The sequence below is a fragment of the Syngnathoides biaculeatus genome, chromosome 9 (assembly GCF_019802595.1).
Source record: "Syngnathoides biaculeatus isolate LvHL_M chromosome 9, ASM1980259v1, whole genome shotgun sequence".
NCBI classification, from domain to species: Eukaryota; Metazoa; Chordata; class Actinopteri; order Syngnathiformes; family Syngnathidae; genus Syngnathoides; species Syngnathoides biaculeatus.
Window position 1 is genome coordinate 18186373 of NC_084648.1, and position 26145 is coordinate 18212517.

Consider the following 26145-nt stretch of genomic DNA (forward strand, 5'->3'; position numbering starts at 1 on the left):
TTTCTCACTTGATCACTAATCCCCACGTAAAAGCCACTGGGAGCCCTGCGCCCTCAAAGCGCACCCAAGGAATGAACAATGATCTGCTTTCTCCTCCTCTGCGAGGGAAAAAGGTTTCAAATGTCTTTCATCTTTAATTCATCTTTTATCTTCCTTCGAATTGACAACCAGTTGACGGCAGCTCCAAAATTCACAAATTGGCCGCCTCCTTGGTCTCATCATCTCTCAGCAAATCGGCCTCCTAACGATGTCGGCAGCACTTTTTGGGCGTCAGGGAAACGTTAAACCTGTTCGGCGGGCGTTGCGCCGTTTGAGAACGCCGCCATCCAAGCGGCCTCGCACGCCGCCAACGGTCGGGAAGTCTGCACGAATTAACCTCACCAATTAACTTTTCGAGCCCGATAAAAGTGACGCGCTTTCAATTTGACAGCATGTGAAATGTTTTTTCATCACCCCCAGACCGTGTGCGGCGTTCTCCGAGGGAAGGATTTGGAGCGTCGCCGGGCCCACTGCCAAGGTGTCGTGTCTTTCTTTCTTTCCTTTCTTTGTTGTAGCGTAAACATTCAACTGTTTGCCAATGAATGCTCGGGAGGCGGCCGCGCTCATACAAAATGAAACAAAGATGTCGACCTTCCTGCCAAATCTAACAGCAGGTAGTTTACGAGTCTCCGCTGAATCGTATTTTTTAATGACGAACGTCGGAACAAAGCCGGAAAGTGTTCTTTTAAAAAAAAAAAAAAAGTGACGTGTCTTGGTGGTTCTTTTAGAATAACATTGAAAGGGATCGTGGACATACGTTAGCAAAGAAAAGATGCCTTCGGTGACAGTAAACGCTTTACTGGTTCACTCGTGCCGTCGTTACCGGGCAGATTTTTTTGCCCGATCAGACAGCCAATGAGCCGCCGGGGCGGCCAGACAGCGCGCCGGATGACCCGGTGGGATTACGTGCAGACGGTTCACCATCTGGATGGTGATTCAGTCACGGTGGCGAGAGCCCTGGTACTGTCTGCACCAGCCCTCGACCCTGCGTCTGTCTGGCTGCGGCGCAAGTTACAGATAAAACCGGGCATATTCCGCAACAAAATAAACGACCGGGCTTTTCGTAGACCGTGTGTACTGTATTGTCTGCCATCGCTGTGACGTAATATGTGATAAAACCACACATCATAATCTTTATGGAAACAGTACTCCGGTCCCATGGTGCCAAGTGTCAGCTAACATCAGTTAGCCCTCGCACTGGCATCGGCTTTTAACGGCGAGCAGCGGTCGACGATGATGTATGGCCTCGCGTCAGCCTTGGGGGCGGGTCGGCGGGCCCGTAACTGACGGGCCAGGCTGCCTGTGGTACTCTGTGACGCGATGAAAAACACCGTTGTGCTTCCGTTTGGCTAGCTAGCTAACACAGTTGTGTTGTGATAGCCAGCGTGACAGTGTTGCTGCGTTGACGTAGACAATCGTGCGAAAGCGTTATAGCCGTAGGAAAGCGGCCGCCTCAGTCGGTCGCTGCCATAGATCTTCTGCCGTGAGCATAGTAGGGTGCGCCAGGCAGTTGAAGAGGTGCTGCGTGCCGTATGGCCCGGTGCCACAGTCTGGGCAGATGTCGGGCGGTGTTTGTAGCTGTTCGGGAGGCGACAGAAGCCCAAGCGCAGTTGGGCAACGATGGAGCGCGCTTCCCGAGGCAAAGACCATTCGTCGTCGTGAATTGGAGGCGGGTAGCCTCCAAGGACGATGTTAGCCTTGTAGGCCAGCCTGGCGTTGGTGACGGCCGATGTGCGGAGTTCAGTAAGTCCGCGCTTGTATTGTTGGTCGTCTAGCTGTCCGTTGGTGCCGTCGAACTAGTCTATGTCCGTTTGCCAATGAGAGAAGTCGTAGATTTTCAGACGCCGCGGTCGGACGCGACGGACCAGGTCTAACCACAGGTCTGACAAGCTAACACAGTCATCGGGGATAGTGTAAAGAAATTGAGGCCTGACACCGATAACGAGAAAAATACGCAAGTAATTGAATTGACGCCCTCCCATGGAAAAACAATATGAACGGGGTGATATTTGCACTTTTTTGCCACTTTTTATGAATCACCTCTTTAATGATTTACTGCCATCTTGGGGTGGAATTAAAAGGAGTCGGCAGGATGTAGCGACGCTCTTTCGTTCTCTGCAGAACCAATCAGAGCCGTGAGCGCTTCTGGCTTTCTTGACAAGCCTTGATTGTATTTATGCGGGAATGGAAGCGAGGAGGGAGACCGGCCAGGTGCAGGACCGTCGTAATGGACCCACCCGACCCCCCTCCCCCCTCGCTACCAAGGACGTACAGCCAAGAGGAACTGATTGAATGCCACGGCAATAAAAAGAAGCAGTTTCACACCCCATTGACCGGGTTGGCATCTTCCTCACAGTCGCTCCGCGAAGAAAACCCTCTCCCGAGGTCACCACGACGTGAATGGCATTTCGCTCTTCTGCGGGAAACATCCGAGTGTGCCCTTGGATGCGATTCCGATCGCGTTGGACGTTTTTCCTGAGAGCGGCGTAATCGTTTGGAGGCTTTGCTCGGGCACGGATCAAAAGATCGCATTCGGTGGCGCGATAGGTGGGGACAATAATCTGATTTGAGCCGGCGGTGCGCATCCAGCTCCGAGGATTGTGCTTTCGGTAGCACAGCGTGCGCCCAAAAAGGCGGGCTCACGCAACGCTTGTCTTGCATCTTCTCACCTGACCTACCAACTTTCCTGAGTCACAATCGCATCCTCGTTGGTCAGCCAAATGCGCCGCACCAGCCCGATAAGGCGGTTGATGCATTTCTCCGACTTCCTTTGTCCCAATAAATAAATAACTAAATGAATAAAACTGAGTGTGGCTGCCCTGCGATTGGCTGGCGACCAGTTCAGGGTGTACCCCGCCTCCTGCCCGTTGACACCTGGTATAGGCTCCAGCACTCTCCACCACCCTCATGAGGATAATCGGCAAAAGAAAGTGGGTGTGGATGGATGAAAAGAAACTGTACAAAATGCCAGTTGTTGTTATTTTGTGAAAAAAAAAATATATATATATATAATTTAATAATTTTGCTCACACATGCTGATGAAAGGCGTAAAGTCAGTTGCGTATATTTCTATTCTGTTTTCCTCTCACGTTACGAATGGATTTTAAAATGTTGTTAAAAAGTCAAATGCTAGGAACTGAAGAGACCATCTGATTCCATCTCGTCTAGTCGTGCGTCAAACATGCGCCTCGCGTCGTGAAATTACAATATGTTTCTTTGTGTTAAGATGTTTTTTTCCCCCTTCATCTTTTCTTTTTAAATCCAGGTTGAAAACTCTTCTTTTTTTTCTCATGCTTTTAAGAATATATCCACTTTTATTTATTTTATTACTTGCACGGTATGCGTTTTAACTGTCTTTATATATATATATATATATATATATATATATATATATATATATATATATATATATATATATATATTATATATATAGTTTGTAATTTTTTTGTTGTTTTTATTCCCGTTTTAAATGTTTTACCTCTTTGTTTTCAAATGCCTTTCATCATGTAAAGCACATTGAGTTACCTCGTGTATGAAATGCGCGATACAAATAAATTTGCGTTGCTTTGCTTCGCTTTCTATGAGGCTAAAGTATTGAAAAGTACCTTTTTTCTTTTTGATGATCTTTATTATTATGATTATGATTATTTTCTGTTCCGCCATAGAAGTGGAAAAGAGTCGCGTTTCTCTTTAATCGGCGAATCGGAGCTCGATTGGCGTGACTGACGGCTCGGTAATCGATTGATGCTGCCTCCGTCCTTGACAGAGCGCCCGCAAGTGTTCCTCCGTCCCGTCCACTTTGCGTCCGGAAGAGAGAAACACCACGCGGTGAGCTCGATTCTCGTCACTTCTGCAGGTGAGCAACTGCAGACGAGATATGTTGAATATTGCTCATGATCTGCCAAGCTTTAATTTTTGTGCCACAGGCGTTCTTTTGAGGAATTTATCGATGTTGATAGTCGCCCTGGAGTTGGATGAAGCAAGTTTATTGATGCCTTGCTTGTGGCAGTCGCACAATTGAAATGCACTTTATTGGAATTGTAAATGTGTGAAATTAACGCGTTTCACATGTGACACTGTAGAAACAAAATGTGTTCTTGTTTTGCTGCAATTTATATAAAGACATCATCGCGTAGTGAACTCAATTCCCATCACTTTGCTCCTTCTGTAGAGAAGCGCTACTTTGGAAGTAGATTAGTGCCACCAGGATTTGAATTTGAAATGTCAAATGATCACATTTTCAATAGTTGCTCCAATTCGCGGTCTAAAATTCACCGTCTGTGCCACGGGGCAGAACAGCCAGCCAATCGCAGTTCCGCTTTCTTTGTCACGTGACGTCACGCACTAAGAAAGCGTAACTGCGATTGGCTGGCTGTTCGGTTCTGACCTGAAGTAACCCCGCATGGTGGCACAGAAGGTGAATTTTTCAGACAGCGAATTGTTAACATTGAAAAGTTACACTGAAATGCAACGATTGAAAATGGGATCACTTCATATTTCAAATTCAAATCCTGGTGTCACTAATCTACTTCCATAGCTACACTCTCAGTCCAAAAACCACCTGATACGGGTACAAATCTGGCCTGCAGGAGGATTTCCAAAGTACAACCCGCTCCCCCATATAATACAAGGGGAAAAAAAATTCCAGAATGATTCTGCTCATGCAAAAGAAGAAAACGAGTGGTAAAAACTGCTCGGTCTGGGGGGGGAAAAAAAAGATTTGAATTTAAAGTGCAAATGCCGTATTTTTTTCCGTTCAAAATACATGACCTGTATTATGGGTTCCTCCCAAATTTTAGATTCCACATTGAGGCCTCTAAATTAGGGCATAAGAAAACAAAAAATGTCAAACATGCTCAAATTATTTGTTGACAAGATAAGGAAACATAAATATCATGATGCAAAACTTCATTTCTAGCATTTCCTGTGTGTCAAGGGTGTGTCAGCGGGGAAAGAATTTTTGTCACCAAAGGAAACTGGGACGGAGCTCGAGAGCCTCGGTTCTCGAATGTCCCCGTTTTCGAACAAATCGTTTTTTGGAACGAAAATTTGGAGATTTTTTTTTTTGCTTCTGTTTTCGAACGAAAATCGGTACTCGAGCGCCCCGACAAGACCCGGAAATAACACAATGGGTGCGGCCAGACCAGTTGACCCACAACGTGCTTTGTTGTGAATTTCCAGGGCGCCGAAAAAACCCAGAAATAACACAACGCGCGTGGGGCAAGCAGCCCACTTTTGTTATTCTGTATAACGCAGCCTGTGTACCCAGACGTGTTCCGGTAGTGAATCTTGTTTTTCTTCTTCTTATCGGGGACTACCGTATTATCCCCCAATCATGGCTCCAAAGAAAGCAAGTTGCTTGTTTCAAGTTATTCTGCATTTTTGTTTATAAAAAAAGTTTTCAAGGCTGGGGGCTGAGTCGCTATACATATAGCAATGCGCTCCCAGCCTAGCGTACTCTACTCCTAAAACATACATTTTAAGCAAAAAGTAAATATTTCCCATTTTATTATATAAAGTATTTAAACTATACATGTATTTCTACTATGCAGTTTACTACCAGCTTAAAAAAAACTGCTTGAAAAATGCTATAAAAAGCCAAATTTTTTAGCCTTAGAACGCATTATTTCTTTTTCCATTCATTGTGTTGGGAAAAATCAATTTGGTTTTCGAACAAATCATTTCTTGAACCGTTTTCTGGAACGGATTGTGGTCGAGAACTGAGGCATCGCTTCACACACAAACACTAGTATTGGTTGACAGTATATTTTCACACACCAAGGCACCACTTCATCATCATGCACAAAGTGCTGATCAGAAACTCCCACGAATCTACATATGTACTTCCTACATGAAATATTCTTCTCATTTTTAAAAGTAGATTAAATTGGGGCACTGAATGTTCTTTCGCCATCATTGTTTTGAAATTGTTCTGAAATGATTTTGCACTTCTTTAGCCAGAAAACGATTTGCGAGTGACTCGACAGCGTCTCAAGTAACATTTCAAGTGTTAAACTGCAATCTGCAATCATGTCCAAGTGAACAAAATATTTCGTGTACACTGGTGTGTTGCTTGTGCTGCACTACCGCCCCCTGGTGTTCGCCCACAGCAGCGGCAGCCTCTCCGCCTCCTAGCGTACGTGTCCAAATAAACAAAATTTAGTCGTGACGTGATCCACAAGGACCTAGGACACCTGCCCCCCCCCCCGCACTCGCGTCTCCTGCCGTGCACCTTCTCGACGTGTTATCAAATCGCTGTTTTCTCCATCAAAATGTACGCAAAGCTCACCTTATTTACATTTATATGATCAGATTTTCTACCCTATAGACGCTATGCAAATGTGCCCTTTTGCCGCGTCTTAGTCACCGTGTGTAGATTTGTAGCAGGAGATGGAGGAAGGTTTTATATTTACAATATATATATATATATAAAAAAGTAATAGTTTTGCCCTCTGGGTGAAAAAGACCTGATGTAGGATTTCTGGACCTCATGAATTTTGTAATGATCAATTTTGTTTGCTGTGGGCTCTCCTCGACATATCAGGACATTCGAAGCCAGCGGGAAATGCGGCACGAGATTGATGCGCAGCCGTGACGTCCATCCATCTTTCGTCCCTCGAATGCATAAAAATACCCTCTGATATTTTCCGGCGTTTCGCGCTCTTTTCCCCTTCATCTTGTATGCTTCTGAATTTGGCCGCCAGGCGGTTTTGATGACGTGACGGCGGGCTTCCAGGGTGTCTATTTGCCGCCCTGTAACGCGCGTCCGTCCGCGGTTTGGCGGAAGAGGGAAATGCGCGAGTGCAGATTTTGTTCCGCCAGCGTGTCGCCAACGGCCGCCCTTTCGTCTTCGAGATGGCGCTGCACGTCGGCCATTTTTACTCGTCTTTAAAGCCCAAGTTATGTGCCTACAAACATTCTGAAATAGATATTGTATTGTGATGTATTGTTGTGGTACACACGCCTGCCTTTGGTGCGGGCAGCGTGGGATCGATTCCCGCTCAGGGATTGTGTCTATCTGCCCTGCGACTGACTGGCCACCAGTTCAGGGTGTGGTCCGCTTTTCGCCCGAAGCTAGCTGGGATAGGCTCCAGCTTTCCAGCGACCCTTGTGAGGATAAGCGGCTTGGATAACGACACAGCATATAACATTATTCGCACACGAAAAAATAAATATGAGCAGAGAGCTCGTCATCCATGCGCAAAGTTGCGGAAGTCTCACTCGACATCCCAGTGGCGGCCATATTGCCCGCAACGTCATCAGCAGACGTCAAACCGGGACATTCGCCGTTGAAAACGCACAGTGGCACCTGCTGTGGGAGACGGACAACAGAGATTTTCTGACATTTCCGACGCCTCCTTCTGACACGGAAGCTGTTTTCGAAGAAGCGAACGTCTCACAATCGAGTGGCAGTGTTACTCTATCGTTTATTTAGATGATATGCGGATCACTTCTAACTAACAACAGACTCCCCGACTTCCCTTGCGAGCGAGTGACCGGCTGACTGGATTACATCCCCCACCCCAACTATTCTTTTTTTTATTTTAGTAGCTGTATACACACCTGCCTGTCATTTGGAACCCACGAAGCTCTCGTCCTTTGCACCCGTGCAATCCATTTTTCACGACGAACCGGGCCTTTTGGAAACGTGTGAAGATTGAATCCATCCCACCGAGTGTTCGAACAATTCCCAGCAATGCAACGGGCCAGCATTTTGGCTAACACCAAGGAACAAAGACATACCTTCCCTGAGGTAAAAACTGGTAGAAACACACGAGACTGCCTGAGTGGGCGTCTGCTGATCATGTCACTTCCTGCTTCTTCTCCAAAGCAAATCCCTCAAGAGGATTTTCAAAGCCATATATGTCAAAATCATGTTGTGTGGTGAAAAAATGGACGGGTCCATTCGGCTTAAAAAATTAAAACCGTACTAAAAAAAAAAAAAAAATCATGCTTTTGGTGTCCGTGGACCTTTAACGCGCCGCGGCCCCCCCGTTTGATTAAAAACGCTGATGTGTGGGATTATTCTCAAGGCACTCTAAAGCGAGAGGCAATAATATAATCGTGAAATTCATTTTCTCCCCGACTGCACTTGAACTCGAGTGTCGATACCAGGATGCGCAAGAGAAGCCATGGCGGTGACGGGGATGCCGAACGCAGCTCGGAATATCTCGCGTTCCCTCGCCGCCTCTACAAAATATTTTTTTTTTGTCATCAGGATTTCGCATCGACATAATTCAAATTTGAAATAAAACAAGTGAACTTGTGTCATTTAGAAACGGTAAAAAGGACATTTTGAAATCTCTCGCCGTCTCTCTTCACGACGTTGATAAACTTGAAAAAAAATATTCAACCATGGAATTAGCTCATTAACATTCATCTTTAAAAAAATGAATATTATACGACTGATATGTGTGTTTGCATGTATAAATATGTCTGTTAAATATAGTACACAACCCTTTTCGTTCTTCAATTTCTTCCCGAGTTTTAGCCCAACCATCCACCCATCCATCCATTATCTACCGCTTTTCCGGGTCGGGTCGCTAGGGAAGTAGCTTCAGCACGGATACCCAGACTTCCCTTTCCCCAGCCACTTCTTCCAGCTCTTCCCGAAGCGTTCCCGAGCCGGCCGAGAGACACAGTCTCTCCAGCGTTACCTGGGTTGTCCTCGGGGTCCCTTTCCGGTGGGACGTCCCCGGAACACCTCACCGGAGAGGCGTCCGGGAGGCATCCGGATCGGATGCCCCGGCCGCCTCATCTGGCTCCTCTCGATGCGGAGGAGCAGCGGCTTGAGACCGAGCTTCTCATCCTATCTTGAGGGGAAACTCATTTCGCCCGCTTGTATCCGGGATCCTGTTCTTTCGGTTTCATCCCTGGTCTCATTAGAAGCATTTTACCTGCTTAATCATATTATTAAATATAATTTAAAACCACAGATAAGGGCTCGTGCCGTATATTCAACTCCTCTTGATGTCGTCCTCCACTCAGTGCAGATCTGTTTTTGGTTGCGTATGAAGCCACAATCCTCCAAAAGTGGCCCCCTTTTTGCTACACGTGGATAGTTAGTGCCTTTCCTTTCGCATTCGGATGAATTATTGTTATTATTACAATTTTTTTTTTTTTTTTTTTTTTTCCAATTCTTGAACTCCCCGATTTCCAAAGTGGTCTCCGACAAAGAGTGTCACCCGTACCCAGGTTGGAGCGCTCCAACCTGGCGGGCACCCGCGCCAAGTTGCCTCTTGCCGTCGACGCAATCGACCTCCTGCTGGTGATGTCGACTCTCGAGCTCAGTTGGAGATTTCAGTGCGTAGAACGCCGACGTTGCTCATAGAGCCTCCTGAGCTGTGGACCTTGAAAAACTCCAAAAGTTGTTCTTTTCATTGCTATTCCAAATATCACCAAAATGGGGATTTAAAAAAAAAAAAAATTCCCAAGATGGGGCAGCGAATGATTGATTATACTGCCCCCAGTGGCCAAAGTGAGCAGACAAGAAGGGGCAACACAATCAATTGACTTAAATATGATGCAGGAACGGTCAAATAATTTACTTTGTATCTATTGTATTAATTTTTTTTATTTTAATTAATGGCACCCTGCAATTGTCCTTGGCGGCACAGTGTATCAGCTGGTAAAACGTTGGCCTCACAGTTCCGAGGACCCGGGTTTGATCCCGGCCCCGCCTGTGTTCAGTTTGGATGTTCTCCCCGTGCCTGCGTGGGTTTTCTCCGGGTGGGCACTCCGGTTTCCTCCTCCATCCCAAAAACATGAAATATTAATCAGACACTCTAAATTGTCCCTAGGTCTGATTGTGAGTGCGGATGTTTGTCTCAATGTGCACTGTGATTGCCTGGCAACCAGTCCAGGGTGTACCCCGCCTCCTGCCTGTTGACAACTGGCATAGGCTCCAGCACTCCCCGCGACCCTTGTGAGGATAAGCGGCAAAAAAAATGGATGGATGCAATTGTCCTTATAAAAAAAAACATATCAAATTTTAGTTTTTGTAGGCAGGGGGCGGCACTGGAACAGATTGTTGTCATTACCATTCATTTCAACTGGGAAAGGGCATTTGAGATCTTGTCAAAAATAGTCTTCAATATTATGCTGTGCTACATATTGTTACCCATCGTGCCCCCCACCCACCCCCCGACGGCTTCCCCCGCCGGCCTCCGGGGGGGGGGGGCGTTAATAGCTCCCGCCCCCGTAAGCACACACGCGTGCTGTACGTGCCACGGTCCCGCTTGCTCTCGCCTGGCATCGCCATCCATCTCTCCGCACCCACCCGGCCGTCGTGCTGCTCGCCTCCTCCGCCAGACTCACGCTGACCCCCCCCCCCCCCAGCCCCCTCCCCTCATTGCATCTTCTACATGAGCGCATTTGTCATCCCCCATCTCTCTGTAAGCTGCGGCCGATGGGCAGAAAAAAAAAACAAAAACGCGAAAGCTCTCTCAGGCAATATGCAAAAATGCAAAGAGGTAGATGCCGGTTGCCCTGGCAACAGCTCGGAGGTTATTTCCAAGCGCTGATGGAAATCAATGTCATGTGCCAGGCAGGCAGCCACCTCTGTTCTTGGGTAATTTAGAAAAAGGTTGTCGGCGTACGGGGGGGGGGGGGGGGGGGCGCGTTACAGCTTTGAAGGACAAAGAAAAATGCAGAGAAAAGAAATGTGAACACTTTTAGGTGCACGGCGGCGTCGTTTGGGCAGCGCCGCAGGTCATTTTCACTTTTCATCAGCCCCCCCCCCCCCATTTTTCCCCCCACGTCGGCCTCCAGCGTGTACGCCGCTCGGCACCCGCCTGCCCTTTTTCCCCCCTCCCTTGTTTATCCGCACAAATGGAAAAACAAACTCCTCGCCATGCGAGGCCAGCGAATCGCAAAGATAAATAGCGGCGAGCGGCTCGCCGTTGGCGTCGTGGGTTTTGCCCGACGTCCTCCCATTTCGGCGACGAGAAGCGGCCAGGAAAGAACACGGCCTACTCGAAAGCTTTTGAATTCATGGTAACGGTTTTTGTTTTTGGCCTTCCCGTTCATTGCCAGTGTGCCAGACTTCGCTTTCACATGACACTGAAGAGCGCTCACGGCCAGAAACGTTACTTACGTGCACTTCAAAATCTTTTTTTTTTTCTATGATCATCATTTGCCTGGCGGGGGAAAAAAGGTGGTAAAGCGTCGGCCTCACAGTTCTGAGGACCCCGGTTCGATCCCGGCCTCGCCTGTGTGGAGTTTGCATGTTCTCCCTGACCCTGCGTGGCTTTTCTCCGGGTGAAATCGTAAAAATCCTAAATCCAAAAATCATATTTACACACAAAATGTATGAACTTGTTTTGGAATCAGAAATCAAGGGTATGGGGTTTTTCAACTATTGTTCATGTTTTGGAACACAAAATGCTTATAATATCATATATATTTATGAATTGAAATGTAGGTACAAATTGCACAAGAATCCTGGAAGCTGACACGTAATTTACCTTCGCGGGCGGCATAAAATGCCGTGGCGGGCTGGGTCTTGCCCCCGGGCCTTGACTTTGGCACCTGTGTTTTAGAGTAATGATGATTTGACACAATTTCAAATTTGAATTCAAATGAATTTTTCCGGCAGCAAGGTAAAACCGTTGGCCTCACAGTTCTGAGGACCCGGGTTCGATCCCGGACCCAACTGTGTGGAGTTTGCATGTTCTCCCCGTGCCTGCGTGGGTTTCCTCCCATAACCCCAAAAATATGCATTAATTGGAGACTATAAATTGTCCCGAGGTGTGATTGTGAGTGTGGCTGCCCTGCGATTGGCTGGCAACCAGTTCAGGGTGTACCCCGCCTCTTTCCCGTTGACACCTGGGATAGGCTCCAGCGTTTCTCACGACCCATGTGAGGATAAGCGGGAAAAGAGAATGGATGCATGGATGACAGCTTAATTTTTCTCCACAAGTAATCTGCTCTTAACGGTCCAGTAAAGTAAAGCCCGTTTGGACCTCACCTCCAGAAGCCGATGAATGTTTCACGTTCAATATTTTGACGGCATAAATTGAGCCGGTGAGCTTCTGTTACTTCTTATCCTGTATCCAGTTTCTCTGCATATTAATACTGTCCTAAGGTCTCCTACAGACAACATAAAGTTTATTTTTTTTTTTACATACATTACGCCGTATTCGACAATGAGTGGAGCCGAAATTGTCCAAGTACAAAGACGGTTTCCTCCACGTCACGCCGTCGTTAAGATGAAATAATGCAGATGGCAGGAAGATGTGCCGAATGACATGCTGCGCTTGTTTCATCTCCAGGGCAAAGCGGGTGATGAGTCTCCTCTTCTTCATCTCGGAAGATGAGAAGAAAAGATGAGGAGAGGCGAGGATACGTCAGGAAGAAGAGGAGGAGAGTAAAGGGCAAGTTAAATGGAGGTGAGGATAAATGACAACGCTGACATTCAGGTCAAGTGCTGATCCGGCAGTCCTGCTGGAAAAGCCAAACCGAGACAATCTCGCTCCCGGGCAGCCTGGCTGCTCAGATTCTCTTCAGGTGCACACCAGGATACATTTTAAAACATTTTTATTTTAATTGATTTTTTTTTTTTGCATCTGCATAAAAAAACTCACAATTTCAATTTTTTTCTTCTTCTTTTTGGATCGAGACAAAGGAATACTTTTGTCAAGAGGTTGACGAAATTATGTAATACAACACCAACTCGGGTGTTTGGTGTACTGGTGTTTCACATTCATTCGTCCATCCATCCATTTTCTCAGCCGCTTATCCTCACGAGGGTCAAGTGCCGGAGCCTATCCCAACTGTCAACGGGGCAGGAGGCGGGGTACACCCCTGAACTGGTTGCCAGCCAATCGCAGGACACATTGAGACAAACAACTAGACTCACGCTCACAAGCCCAATCACAGAGCATAATCACAGAGTTTAATGCTAATGCTAGTGTCACGCTAACGCTAGCACCGCGTTAACAGGGCCAGTTAAAAAAAAAAACAACAACAACATACCAGTAAAAATCACTGAGACACGGCAGTAACACGCTAGGGGAGCGCTAACAAGGCCAGACCGGTAAAAGTCACTTCCTCAGCACATATATTCCACCGGTCTCACTCGGCGGGGCAACTGAAAAAACTCAAATCTTTTCCGCTCGAGTGCCCCCGAGGGGCAATTTAGAGTGTCCAATTAATGTAGCATGTTTTTGGGATGTGCGAGGAAACCGGAGTGCCCGGAGGAAACCCACGCAGGTACGGGGAGAACATGCAAACTCCACACAGTTGGGTCCGGGATCGAACCCGGGTCCTCAGAACTGTGAGGCTTTACCAACTGATCCACCGTCCCGCTAAGATTCATTTGTATCCAAGTTATTTTATTTTACAGTGTGCAACAGCCAAATACCAAAAAGGTACTGGGGAGATCCTTCTTGTCGTCTATGGTTTTGGTTCTGGCTGATACGTTCAAGGCAGCTAAGTTCTCGCAGTTCCTCGTCTGTCGTTCTCTGCATTGTTACCATCCTGACCGATGCCTTCCCCGCTTTTCCCTTTTCTCAGTTTCTCATCTTTCGTACTCTCACGTTGTTGTTCTGAGCGACGATGCATTGAGCGCGGCTCGGTTTTCGCAGCATCTTGTTTATTTCTGGTGCTTTTTTTGAAGGAGAAAACCATTCACCCGAAAATCGAGGCCAGGAGGGTTGAGCTGGTTCCGGTTCACTGCTGCGGCGTTGTTGCGATTGTTCATCCGTGAGGAAAATCCAGAAGCTGTTTCGAAGGGAGTCTGCGGGAACTCCGAGCACACTGACTGGCTTGATAATAAAAGTACGAGAAGTGCTAACGCACGAAAATATCATCCTCCACAGTCTCCGTTTTGCTGCCCTCAGTCTCCACTTTCTCACGTTCAAAAGCCAACGTTGTCGTCGTTGCTTGTTATCGCATCTTGTTCTTGGTTTTCACAGTTTGCGGGAATGTGATCACCAAGAACCGTTCAATGGAAATGCAAATGTCTGCGATCCAACCGCAGGTACGCCGAGAAACTCCGACGTGTCCTTTTGAGCGCGCGGCGGTGCGGTGAACGCTTGCATTTGCGGTTTTCGGTTGGTTGCGAGGGTTCCGTTTGAAGGCAGCATCTTACTGACACCGCTCAGCCAGGGGGATATAGCGGAGAGGACGTCTGTACTCTACCTCCACCGCTGCGTTCAGTTCATCCCCCTCGTTCCTTACATCTTTTGACATTTTCAATTACGTCGTTCACACATCGATAGGCGCTTGCCCCCCCCCTCCTTCCCCTCCCTCCACCAACACACTCCTCATCTTCCTCTCGTTCTTTTCTCATACTCCTCCCTGTTTTTTTCCACTTTCATCCATTTTTTTTCAAGTGCCTCACTTCTGCCTTACTTTGTGCATCGGCCCTTTTCAAACAGGGGGGTGGGGGGGTCAGGTAGCTCAGGGATCCTATTAGTCCCCCCCCCACCACCACCACCACCACCCACCCAAGACGGGGCGAGCGAGGGGACGTAGGAGGGAAGGAAAGGCCGACGGAGGAGCGAGGCAAACGCTGTCAAATCTATCAAGTATTCCTGTTCAATTTACTCGTCGCTCTCCTTGAGGAGGGGCCAGAAGACTCAAATCTTTGAGACCCAAGATGAAAATACCGGTGAAGCGAGTTACAATTGACACTAAAGATCGGTTTGTTGGTATGATCCATCCATCCATCCATTCGTTCTCTAGACAAGCATCTATTCACACACAATTTACAGCGGCTACCTTCAAATAGTGGACCGGGTCAGAACCAGGTCAAGGTCTCATGCGGACCCGCAGTCATTTATTGAGGAAGGAAGATAAAGCAAGTTCATCATCTCGCTTTCACGCACGCACACGGACTATATGAAGTTACATTCAGTACTATGGCCGCCATTGTTGTGATCACGTGAGATCAATGAGCCAATCAGAGTTGTTTTAAGAAGAGATTTCCCGACCTCGGCTAATTTATAACGCGTGGCAAATCGATGGATTGCTCAGCCGATGGACTCATTGATCGGCTCGAGAAAACACTTCTACCTCCGCGAGGCCGATCCGCAGGCGGGTGGTTCCCGTCCATCCGGCGGCCGTGACGCGACGCGCAGTTTTAATGACCTCGGCATAATCGCCGCTCTGCTCTCAAAAGCGCTTCATCTTTCTCGTCAGAAAGTCGCGTGGCCTCTCATTTCGCTCAGCGGTCAAGGAGGCAGCAGGCCGAATTGCTCTTTTTAAAAAAAAAAAAAAAAAAATTCCAGCATGATCTTGAAATCCTCTCGTGTCGGCACTTTCTCTTGTTAACTCTCACCCCTGACCCATGACCCTTTGGCAGGGGCTTCCTCCCATGGCAAAGAACTCGAGCGGTCAGCGGCGAACAAGAGACACGACGGGGGAGTAGTTGTGGTCAAGGGCTGATTAACGATCTTCTAATTCAATCAGCGATGCCCATCTCGCCAAGGCCTCTGCCCCTCCTGGCTCCGTAGCAGCTTATTATTTTTTAACAAGTCTTTGATCTCCCCCTCTTTTTTTTTTTTTTTTTTTTCTTGGCATCTCTCGCCATCTTTGTCTTTTCCAGCTTCACAGCCGGCGCTTATCTGTGTCGGCGGCGGGCGCGCATGCAGAAAGTTGATGATTAATGAAGATTTGAGCCCGATGCGGCCTGTCTAATCTGGCGCCACCTGAACAAAACGGGCCCGTGTAAATAGAATTGCTCAGGACGGCGGAAATGCTGCGGGGAAACGAGGTACCGTGATAAAGTCCGGGAATATTTGTGTTTAAGATCAGAGCGGAGAACAGAAACGGTGCAGTTGCGATTGCTTCGGGAACCTGAGAATGTCAATGACATGGATGACTGAAAATAGAAGAGGAGGGATGGAAAAATGAGAATTTAGCTTAAATACAGTTCATAGCCACGTATGCATCTGAGCCAGTGCGTCACATAAAAAGTCTGGAAATTACATTTTCTGTGACGTTCTCTGAATTTATGGCTCCAGTATCTCACAAAACCATACTTTCTTTCTACAGTGGACCTTTCCGTCCTATCATTCACTTGTTCAATAACAGCCAATCAGATCGCCGCATTGTCTTAACCCCTGGTTTGACACGCCCATCTCGCCATGTTGCTAGCAATGGTGGTTGTCAGTAGCTGGCGCTTGGAGAAGTTAATGTTACGAAGAAAATGGTTCTCAGATGCGCTTGGGGAACGTGCAATTCTGATGAAAGATATCCTGCTTGGTTGATTCGTTTTCCAAAAACTAAAACACAGTTGACGAAGAGTCTACGATGGATTAAGGCTCGCGGAAGAGCGCACGTCCAACTAAATGTGGACAACATCGACAAATACGAGGCTGTATGTTCAAAGGTAAGTGAGGTAAAAGTATCTACTCGGAGTTTGATTGAATTATCATCAGTGCTTTATACATTGCAGGAGAACAACTTTCACTTTGTTAGTGTATCACTGCCTGCTGAATGAAATGTGTCATGTTTTATTCTGAAGAGTCGGGTTAGCGATACATAAATGTGCGATGTCATGCAAGAGAAATGAGTATTTGCCTATTTGGATCACATCAGATTTTTAAGACAGAGCACTGTGTTCGATTACGAGCCAAGTCAAACTTTTTCATCTGATGACTACGGTACTACATATCCTTGCATGAAATAGTTGAGACCTCTCTTGGACAAGTCTGACGCATTTGGCAAAAGACATACCCCAACGTTATCTGGAATACGCGATAGAGAATCAACTTCATTTTGTAAGGTTGTGGGACATGGCTAAGGGGGCGGAGCTTTAGATCGCCATCGGAAAGGTCCGTCGGTTGATTATCCTCAGGCACAGTGGTTTCTTAATCAAATTAGAGGCACACGATTGGCCTTGTGAGGCATGATTGTATTTTCAGTCCCAGTTTTGCTAGCATCAAAAGTGTCGAAGAAATGAAAATACTTTTGCAAAAAAAAAAGAAAGAAAGATGGCACTCAAAAGGCATTTAGTGGGAATGGTGACGAGGGCGGCTCTTTAATTCCGCTCTGCTCGCTAAGTGGCTCCGTCCATTATCTTTAAGCGGCGAGTAGCTGAACATCATCGAGGTAAAATGTGGCTCATCCATCCCGGCTGCGGCCCCCGCCCTCCCCCCCTCCGCCATCCATCCCTCTCCAGATTGACACCCCGTCTACTTAACATCGCACCTTTACAAAGTGTTTTTCGATTGTTCAGGCGCAGGTTGTCTTTCGACACACTTTGCCAAATGTCGCCCGCGTGCATCCCTCGGCGTGTTTTTGTGCATGTGTATCATTCTGCGCGTTCCGCCTCTTTGTCAGGTTATTTTCTCAAGTTGAGAGAAACGGGAGAGTACGGAGGGCCTCTCGCCGCTATATTCCCCCCCCCGCCCGCTGACTCCAAGAGGTATTGCCTCTCTCATTGCTGCTGAAGAGCCCCGTCAGCGGCGGGCGCGCTTGATTTATGTCTCCGATCCCCTCGCACCTCCGACTCCTTTCCATTAGTCGATACAATTCTGCCGCCATTGTTCGGCTCCTGGCGTTATCGCCGCTGCGCAGGCCCGTCGGCGGGACTTGCCCTCTCGCGCAATCACACCGCGAACACGGCGGCGGGCGGAGGAGGAGGAAGACGAGTGGGGAGGGCAGATAAGGGGAAGAGATGGAAGAGGTGGGATAGGAGGAGCTATAGGATGAAGGGGATGTATAAGGGAAGGAGGGAGGCAGGTCGGCGCACGGACATCAGAGCTTTTGGTTTTATTGGGTCGGGGAAAGGGAAGATGGGCGTTTGCGAGGTCGACCCTTGTGGTGATGGGAAGAGACGATATTTGCTCACGTGCGACGAGATTTTCACTTATTGCTCGTCCTTTGATTGCTTCGGAACGGGTCGCTCTTTATTGGGCCATTCAAGGCGGGATCAAGCTTGCTAGTGAAGGGTGGCTGGATGAAGAGTCATGGACAACATTACACCTGGAAATGAATAATTGTCAAGTTAATTGCTTGACCAGGCCTCTGTGATGTACAAAACCAGACATTTTGATGTCATAAAACATTTACTAGTAGCGGAGGCACAGTGGGGCAGCTGGAAAGCGTTGGCCTCACAGTTCTGAGGTCCCCGGTTCAATCTTGCCTGTGTGGAGTTTGCATGTTCTCCCCCGTGCCTGCGTGGGTTTTCTCCGGGCACTCCGGTTTCCTCCCACATCCCAAAAACATGCAACATTAATTAGACACTCTAAATTGTCCCGTGACCCTCGTGAGGATAAGCGGCTCAGAAAATGGACGGACGGATTAACTAGTAGCTTGATGCAGCGTTACACGCATAAATAAATAAAACTGACGTTGATTTAGGTGAGAGGCTTTATAAAGGGGCATGCTATTTTCTATACACATCCAGAACTAAAATATTTTGTGAGCCAAAATGTAAAAATATGCCACTCTTGCTTTCACTTTTGTTATCAGTTCCATTTTGTAATCGGTATGCATCTTGAGTTCTTGTGTCTGGTCAATATCAACCCTCTAACAACAAACCAAATGTTAAGTGTAAAAGGGAGTTTGTTGATGGAGGCTGCCTGAAATAATGGAAAAAAAAAAAAAAAAGATCTTCAACCATTAGTGCAGTTTGTTCCTCAAGCTTTGTGAGAAAATGTTGCAGACCTTTAGTGCACTCGGCGCATTCCTACGCAGATCAAGAAGAAAGGTCGAATGAAGCGGTCGCGAGCCGTCGCTCTCTGTTAAATGCACGTGGGCTGACGTTTATCGTAAATCATTAAACCGTTATCTTTAAATCAAAAGCCGCCGTTCGCGAACCACACGGCCGCAGAAAAATGACCTGCCCGTCCAAGAGTCAGATGAGTACAAATGAACGCAGAAACAGGAAGCCGCAACCTCCCCAGTTAAAACCAGGCTAAAAAAAAAAGTTAGATTAAAAGATAAAATAAAATCTTCTTCCTTAACCACTATATATAGTTTAAAAAAGTCGTGAAAGTACAATATGCTGTATTCTCAGTTATGTTGACAGCATCGATATATACAATCGCTCAATGTGCGGTTGTAAGTCACCAGCTTGTCATTGTTTAGCGATCACATCGCACTTTGTGTGGGAAGCCTTACGCTCTCAAGATAAGCGGTGCACAGACATTTTTTTTACCCCAAGATGTATTTTTCAAGCAGACAGCAGAGCTACCGCCGGGGGGGAATGATGATGATGAAAACGTTTTAAGGTTAATGGTTTGTTGCCTCCCATGTTTAAAATACAGAATTAGCTTTTTTTGTGCTCTGTATTGTCTGTGCTTTGTTCCTGGATCAGGCTGTGCCAAGGTGGAATTTTAAAATGACGCGCCATCTCATCCTGCACTTTGGCTTCAGACCAGACCTTTCCCACTCGGAAAAGAGAAAATCTCGTCCTGTTTAACCACTTTTTCTTCCATTATTCACATACTCTGACAGTCATTGCATCTCAAAACAACAGCATTTCTTTTTTAACCTTCTCCATTAATATTGAAAGTAAACGTGAGCAGCATGTCTACCTCATCTTTACTCTATGTTGCCCAGTCTGTGTTGCTAACTAAAGCAGCGGTGCTGGACGCTGTCTTTATAAAACACATGGATGGGCTGCGTAAGTACTGTTACACTTGTAATTATGAGTGTACGTCTTTAAGAGTGGGGTGGGGTGGGGGTGTAAGGTAAACTATGAAAAAGAGAGTGCGGCGGAGAGAGAGACTTCCGTGTGCGGCCTAAAAGAAACCAGTGGCTTCTTCATTTCATTTTTGAGAGTACGTATGTGAATTGTGCCATTGGATGGAACAACCAGTCACCCCTCACTCATTGAATCGCACTGCAAAATGCCACAAACTGAATAGCTGGATGTTATACTTTCAATTTGCATTGGATTATTGTAATTTTTTGTGCGCAAAGCAGATGTGCATCAGCGGTGCACAATTGCGCATGGGTGCAATTTAGAGGTCTTTTTTTTTGTTTGTTTGTTTTTAGCACGTCATCCCGCAATTGATCAAGACTGTGATTAGCGATCGACGCATTGCGCACCCCTGCTCTAGATTATCCACAGGTGTGACTGGGAGTGTCCATATGTGCCCTGCGATTGGCTGGCAACTAGCCCAAGGTGTATCCCCCCCCCCCTCCAACCCAGCCAGCTGGGATCGACTCCAGCTCACCTGTGAGTCGCGACCCATGCAGTGAACAAGGACAAAAGAATATTTTTGAGATGCTTAATCGTGCAAAGATCGCTTTGCACGATGCTGTTATAAATTCAAAATGAAAGTTAAAAAGAAAACAACAATCAAACAGATGCAGTGTTGACTTCCACCCGCGTTTTCTCACTGTAACCGAAGTCGATTGCCCACAAATGAGACTTTTCGCGTCCGTGCATCTGTTTCGGCGCTGCATTCGCTTACAGCAGCGACTTTGAAATGGATTGCGAATCTCCGCCCGATTGAAATGCAAGAAGCTCTCCTCCTCTTCCTCTCCCCGCTTTTTAAGCGTCCTTACGAGGTGTACCTTTTTAACAAGGTGAAGATGAGAAAGGGGGATGAAAGGGAGGAGGGGGAAGGAGAGTGCGAGATGTGGGCTGGGGAGGCTTGCAGATAAGCTCTCCTGCTTTCAACTGTTGAGAAGTTTTTAATATCTCTAAATCAGAGGCTGGATATTGAAAGTGTCATCTAATTGAAAATGATTTAGGACACGGCGCCCGTCAGGCAATCAAGTATAAATTCAGTCCTGACACCGACTCCAAAGTCTCTCTATTTCCATGTTATGAGTCATTTGCATGGTGGGGGGCTTGGGAGAGTATGAAGCATACAAATGATATGAAGCGCCGCGCAAGGTGATGCGCGCCCGCCCGCCTCCTCCGTCGTGCTCATTCCCCCTTTTAGCCTCAGGAGAAATTCTTTCTGCTTTGCGGCCGCCTTTTGTCCAGAAAGTCATTTATTTCCCCTGTTGTCGGCTGGCTTGCCATTTTGCAGTCTGCCGCGCAGGTTAGCAAAGAGACGGCCGCCGCCTCCGTTCGGCTGAATAGCCGTCATTTCCCATTTTGTGGCGCGTGCTGAACGTGGAATTCATTGCCTTATTTATTTTGTGAAACGATAGCTGCGGATTGCGCACGAGGCACGCCGCTATATATTCCTCTCGCGTGACGCACAGTTATATGTCGCAGTGTCTCCAGACGACTGTAGTTAAATTGAGGTGTTGTGCCAATGTCTCAAACTGATAAATAACTGGATCAGCCAAAATGTCCTTCAACTAAACCACAACAAATCTGAGATCATTGTTTTTGGTAATTAAAAAAAAAAATAAAAATGCTGTTTGCAAATATCTGGACTCTCTCGCTTTAAAAGCAAAGACAAAGTCCAAAACGTTGTCGTTCTGGTAGATTCCGACCTGAACTTCAACAGTCGTGTCAAATCAATGACTAAAACTGGCTTTTACCATCTCGAGAACAAATCTACACTGACGGCTTGCATGTGTCAAGCAGACCAGGAGAAGCTCATCCACACTATTATCTTAAGTGGACTTGACTATTGTAATGGTCTTCTGACTGGGCTCGCTAAAAAGAGCATTCAACAGCTGCAAGAGCGTGTTCAGAATGCTGCAGAGCGGGTTGTGACCAGAACAAAGTGGGCCAGTGCATAAAATTTACAATTCTAGTCTTTACATTGGCTTTCAGTCAGTTTTAGAATAGATTTTGAAGTTCTACTACTGTTCTATGAATCATAGTTTAGGTCCTGAATACATGAAAGAAATGGTTACGGAATACAAACCCAGTAGAGCTCTGAGATTGAGTGACTCGGGTCAAATAGTGGAGCGCAGAGTCCAAAGCCAACATGTCGAAGCAGCATTTAGCTTATCATGCTGCACACAAATGGAAGAAGTTTCCAAGTGTGAATGTTTTTAAATCCAGGTTAAGAACTTTCTTTTCCTCATGCGTTTTACTGCTTCCACTTTTCAGTGATATTTCTTGCACTGCAAGCTGTTTTAATGGTACTTTTTCCGATGTTTTTATTTGTATTTGAATGCTTTCCATCATGTAAAGCGCAATGAGTTGCCTTGTGTATGAAATGCGCGATGCAAATTAGTTGGCTTTGCTTTGCTTTAGCATCCAACCTTAAAAAACTGGATTACGCTTGAGCGTGCTTCGGTGTGACCCTGGATGCAGAAAATATGAAGTACGACCTGAGCTTTTATCCTGGATCCTCGGATGAATACGAATGAATGCCTTCCTCCGTGCAGTGAAGAAAATAAGTATTTGAACACCCTGCTATATTGCACTTAGTAATGACGGAAGTGTCTGAAAATTCCATTGTAGGTGCATGTCCACTGTGAGAGTGATAATTTAAAAAGAAAAATCCAGAAATCACATTTTAACGATTTATTCGTGTGCTAAGGCTGCAAATAAGTATTTGAACCCCTGAGAAAACCAATGTTCATATTTAGTACAGTAGCCTTTCTTTGCAATTACAGAGGTCAAATGTTTCCTGTCGTTGTTCACCAGGTTTGCACATACTGCAGGAGGGATTTTGGCCCACTTCGATTGAGATTAACCATCATGTTTAGCTTCTTCCATTTTCTAATGATTGCTACACCAGTGTACCTTTTTCCACCAAGCTGCTTGGCAATTTCTCCGTAGGCCTTTCCAGCCATGTGCAGTTGTACAATTTTGTCTCTGGTGTCTTTGGACAGCTCTTTGGCCTTGGCCATGTTACAAGTTTGAGTCTTACCAATTGTATGGGATGGACAGGTGTCATTATGCAGCTAATGACCTCACATAAGTGCATCTGATTCAGGATAAAATATGGACTTGGATGTGGACTCTTAAAGGCGGACTAACAGGTCTTTGAGGGTCAGAATTGTAGCCGATGAAAATTTCAGACCCCTCTATGATTTCTTTTAAGTGGGACAACTTGCAATATAGCAGGGTGTTCAAATACTTATTTTCTTCATGGTATGTTCATTTCACAAACTCCCCAAATAAAGTGAGATGAAAAGGGTCAAGCATTATTTCTTTTTTCTCTTTCGCTTGCGCGACGCTAGCCGGCTCCCCCCCCCCCCCCCCACTGTCCGAGCTGTGTGCCACGCATGAGGAAACATGGCAGTATTCACATTTGAGCAAATTAGCGTGCAACACCTTGTGGCCTTTCGTTGGAGAAACGGGGCTAACTTATCGCTTAGGGCGTAGTTTGGGTGTTGACATGTAAAGTACGTCCTCCTCCTTCCCCTCTTTGCATTTGTGCTTTTGGTCAATATACAAATAAGAGCACTGTCATCATCTCTGTATGAGTCTGTGCACAATAATGCTTTTATGCTTCGCAAATAGAGCCTCCAAGATTGTGTGCATATTAATTTGATATCCGCACTCGAAGACGGTGTGTAAATTTGCACGCGTGTGTTGACAAGTGAGTGACTGCGGCGGTCTCAAGTGTTACCCGGGGAGCTCCCGGATACGCCGGCGGGCTCGTTTGTTTTCCGCCGCCGCTCAAACAACGGCACCCTACGGACTCGGACGCCGTAGACAATGAGGAAGAGGGGGAAGCAGTAAGACTCTGCTCAATTACACACTTGCATGTGTCCTGTTACCGCTCAGACTCAACAGTATTTGAAAATGTTGCACGCGGTCGGTTTTGAAAACAAGTGAAGTGCAAAAATAAAAACCCGACTGTAATTAAAATTGTAGCGTTCGTGGCCGATAACACGCTAACACAAACGCGTGAACACAGCAGTCACGTGTGATACAGGGACACTTAATACAGTCACGGCAGGAAAACTCGGCGCTGAGGGGGCCACAAAGCAACTCGTCGATGCCGCTCCGCGAGGTCGTATTCCATATCTCTCATCAGCGCAACTGTCGCTAGGCTTATTTTAGGTTTAAGGCTCCCTAAAGATTTCTCAATGCCTTCTCCCGATATTTGGTAGTATTTGTTTATGGTGAAGGTTTGTTGTCCCAGCCCCTTTAGAACCAATCTGCAGCCCCCCTAACCGACTACGGCCGTCCTTAAACGGTTTTCGAACGGCTGTTTTCGTACAAATCGGTTTTCGAACAAAAAATGTAGAGATTTTTTTGCTTCGGTTTTCAAACGAAAATCGGTATCCAAACGCCCCGACCAATTGGGCCACGACGATTTATTTGTAATGGGAAACCTCGCTTTGGTTTTTCGAACGTTTCACTTTTCAACCAGGCTTCTGGAATGGATTGCGGTCGAGAACCGATGCACCACTGTACATGGGAAACTGAGAAACTCCACCCCATTGCTTAAAAAGTCCTTGGTTTTGTCCATCGATGGTTTGCCAGTTGACCACAGAACATCTCTGTACCTCTGAGGCGAAGAAATCCACTTCCTATGATTAATACATTTGCTATTAGCATAACGTTAACCGATCGCATTCTTTAGCTTAGCACCTCTTGTAGCCTCTAGCACATATCGTAGCTTAGCACGCCCTACAACTAGGCTCAAGAGGCATGGGCAAGCACCCATGACACTGGTAATGAGTCTTCCACATTTCTGTGGAAGTAAAGTAATTCAAAATATTTATTTTGATTAATTTTTTTCCAACACATTCAGAAGTTGTTTTCTTCGTGTGTTTCAGGTCACTGTCGTGCTGCAAAACCCAACTGCACTTCAGCTTGATGGCAGGAACCGTTGGCCGAACATTCTCCTTCAGGATTTTCTGGTAAAGAGCAGAATTCGCGGTTCGGTCCATCACGCTAAGCTGTCCAGCCCCAGACCATCACACTACCACAACCATGTTCTTTTTTCCCAAAAACGCCAGATATAACGCGATACACGCCTTCCAAAATCTCCAAGTTTTGTCATGTCCATAGAAAAATCTCGCAAATCTTGGGAATAATTGAGATATTTGGTGGTGTTTTTGTTTTTTTTTTTTTTTGCAAAAGATGACCCTTTGTTCTTTTTAATCAACAACAATTTCATGTTAGAACTCCGCCATGGATGCCATTTTTGCCCAGGCTATTCCTGATTGTTGAGGTATTAACATTGACCTTAACAATTTGAACTGGGGCAAGGGAAGCCTGCAGGTCTTTAGATGCCCTGAATTCCTTTGCAACCTCCTGGATGAGTGGTCGCTACACTCTCGGAGTCATTTTGGATTCACTGCTGTTCCATGTTTTCTCCATTTGAAGAAAATTGGTCTGACTGTGGCTCACACCAATCCTAAAGCTTTAGAAATGGCTTTTCTAACCCTTTCCAGACCGATCGCTTACTTTATTTCTCATCTGTTCTTCAATTTCACTGAATCGCGGCATTTTGTTGTAAGTTTTTGAAATCTTCTGGCTGATTTAAAACCCATTCGTGCGCAGCGTCCCATTTTTGGGACATCATGATTGCCTCCATTATATCCTCCAGTATATCAAAATATTGAAGTGTTTTAATCTGAAGCCATAATTTGGTATCAGGAGAGGATAACTCATCGATCAAAGTTAGCACCGAGTTATTTCCCTTTCCTTCCTGACCCAACATGGCTGCCACATGGAGCGTTTTCCAAGAGAAGAAAGCTGGAAAGTATGTCAGTATGCAACCAAGTTTGTCTTCAAAATGCTAATCCATCAGTATTATTAATGCGTAAGTGTCGTTCTAGAATAGGAATGAATTCATAAACATATCTGTAGTATGTACCACTTCACAGAACTGAAAACATACTTGCCCAGTTTTGGGACGCTGCCCACGAGAGGATACATCTTTTTTGCCCTTTGTTCTATGCGTTAAATGAAAAAGAAGTGTTATTTCCTTGATTTTGGCCTGTTAGGAGACTTTTATCTCAATAAGGCAAAAAAAATGTACACCCTGCCCATGAATAGGTGAATTGTTTTTAGACAGCTTCTGTTGAAGAGATTTCTTGACGGAATATGTTTTTAGTCAGTTCGGCACGAGTGTGGAGTGTGAAAATTCACTCAGCTTTCAAAAAATTTTGATAAGCCACATGATTTAAAAGGGGGGGCAATTACCTTTTCACACAGGGCCAGGGAACCACCATTTAAAACTTCCTTTTTCACGTTTACTTGGGTTACCTTTGTATGCTATTTTCGTTCTTTGCGATCTTAAACCTTCGCGTCTGGGGGGGCGCCAATTACTTTTTCACGGCACTCCGCATCCTGAACGTGCAGCTTCTGTGTCTGCG

General features: G+C 46.2%; 1 long non-coding RNA gene across 2 annotated transcripts in view; it reads left to right on the forward strand.

The window, feature by feature from the left end:
• The first annotated feature begins 3770 nt into the window (after window positions 1-3770).
• LOC133506576 (uncharacterized) overlaps window positions 3771-26145 on the forward strand; it is an 84095-nt gene continuing 61720 nt past the window's right edge. Inside the window, exons 1-3 of one of the 2 annotated variants that reach the window (XR_009796532.1) lie at window positions 3771-3895; window positions 12312-12428; window positions 24598-24681. This is a non-coding gene — a long non-coding RNA (uncharacterized LOC133506576). Of the gene's footprint in view, window positions 3896-12311; window positions 12429-24597; window positions 24792-26145 lie in introns of those variants that run through there. The other variant, XR_009796531.1, reaches the window with a different exon arrangement.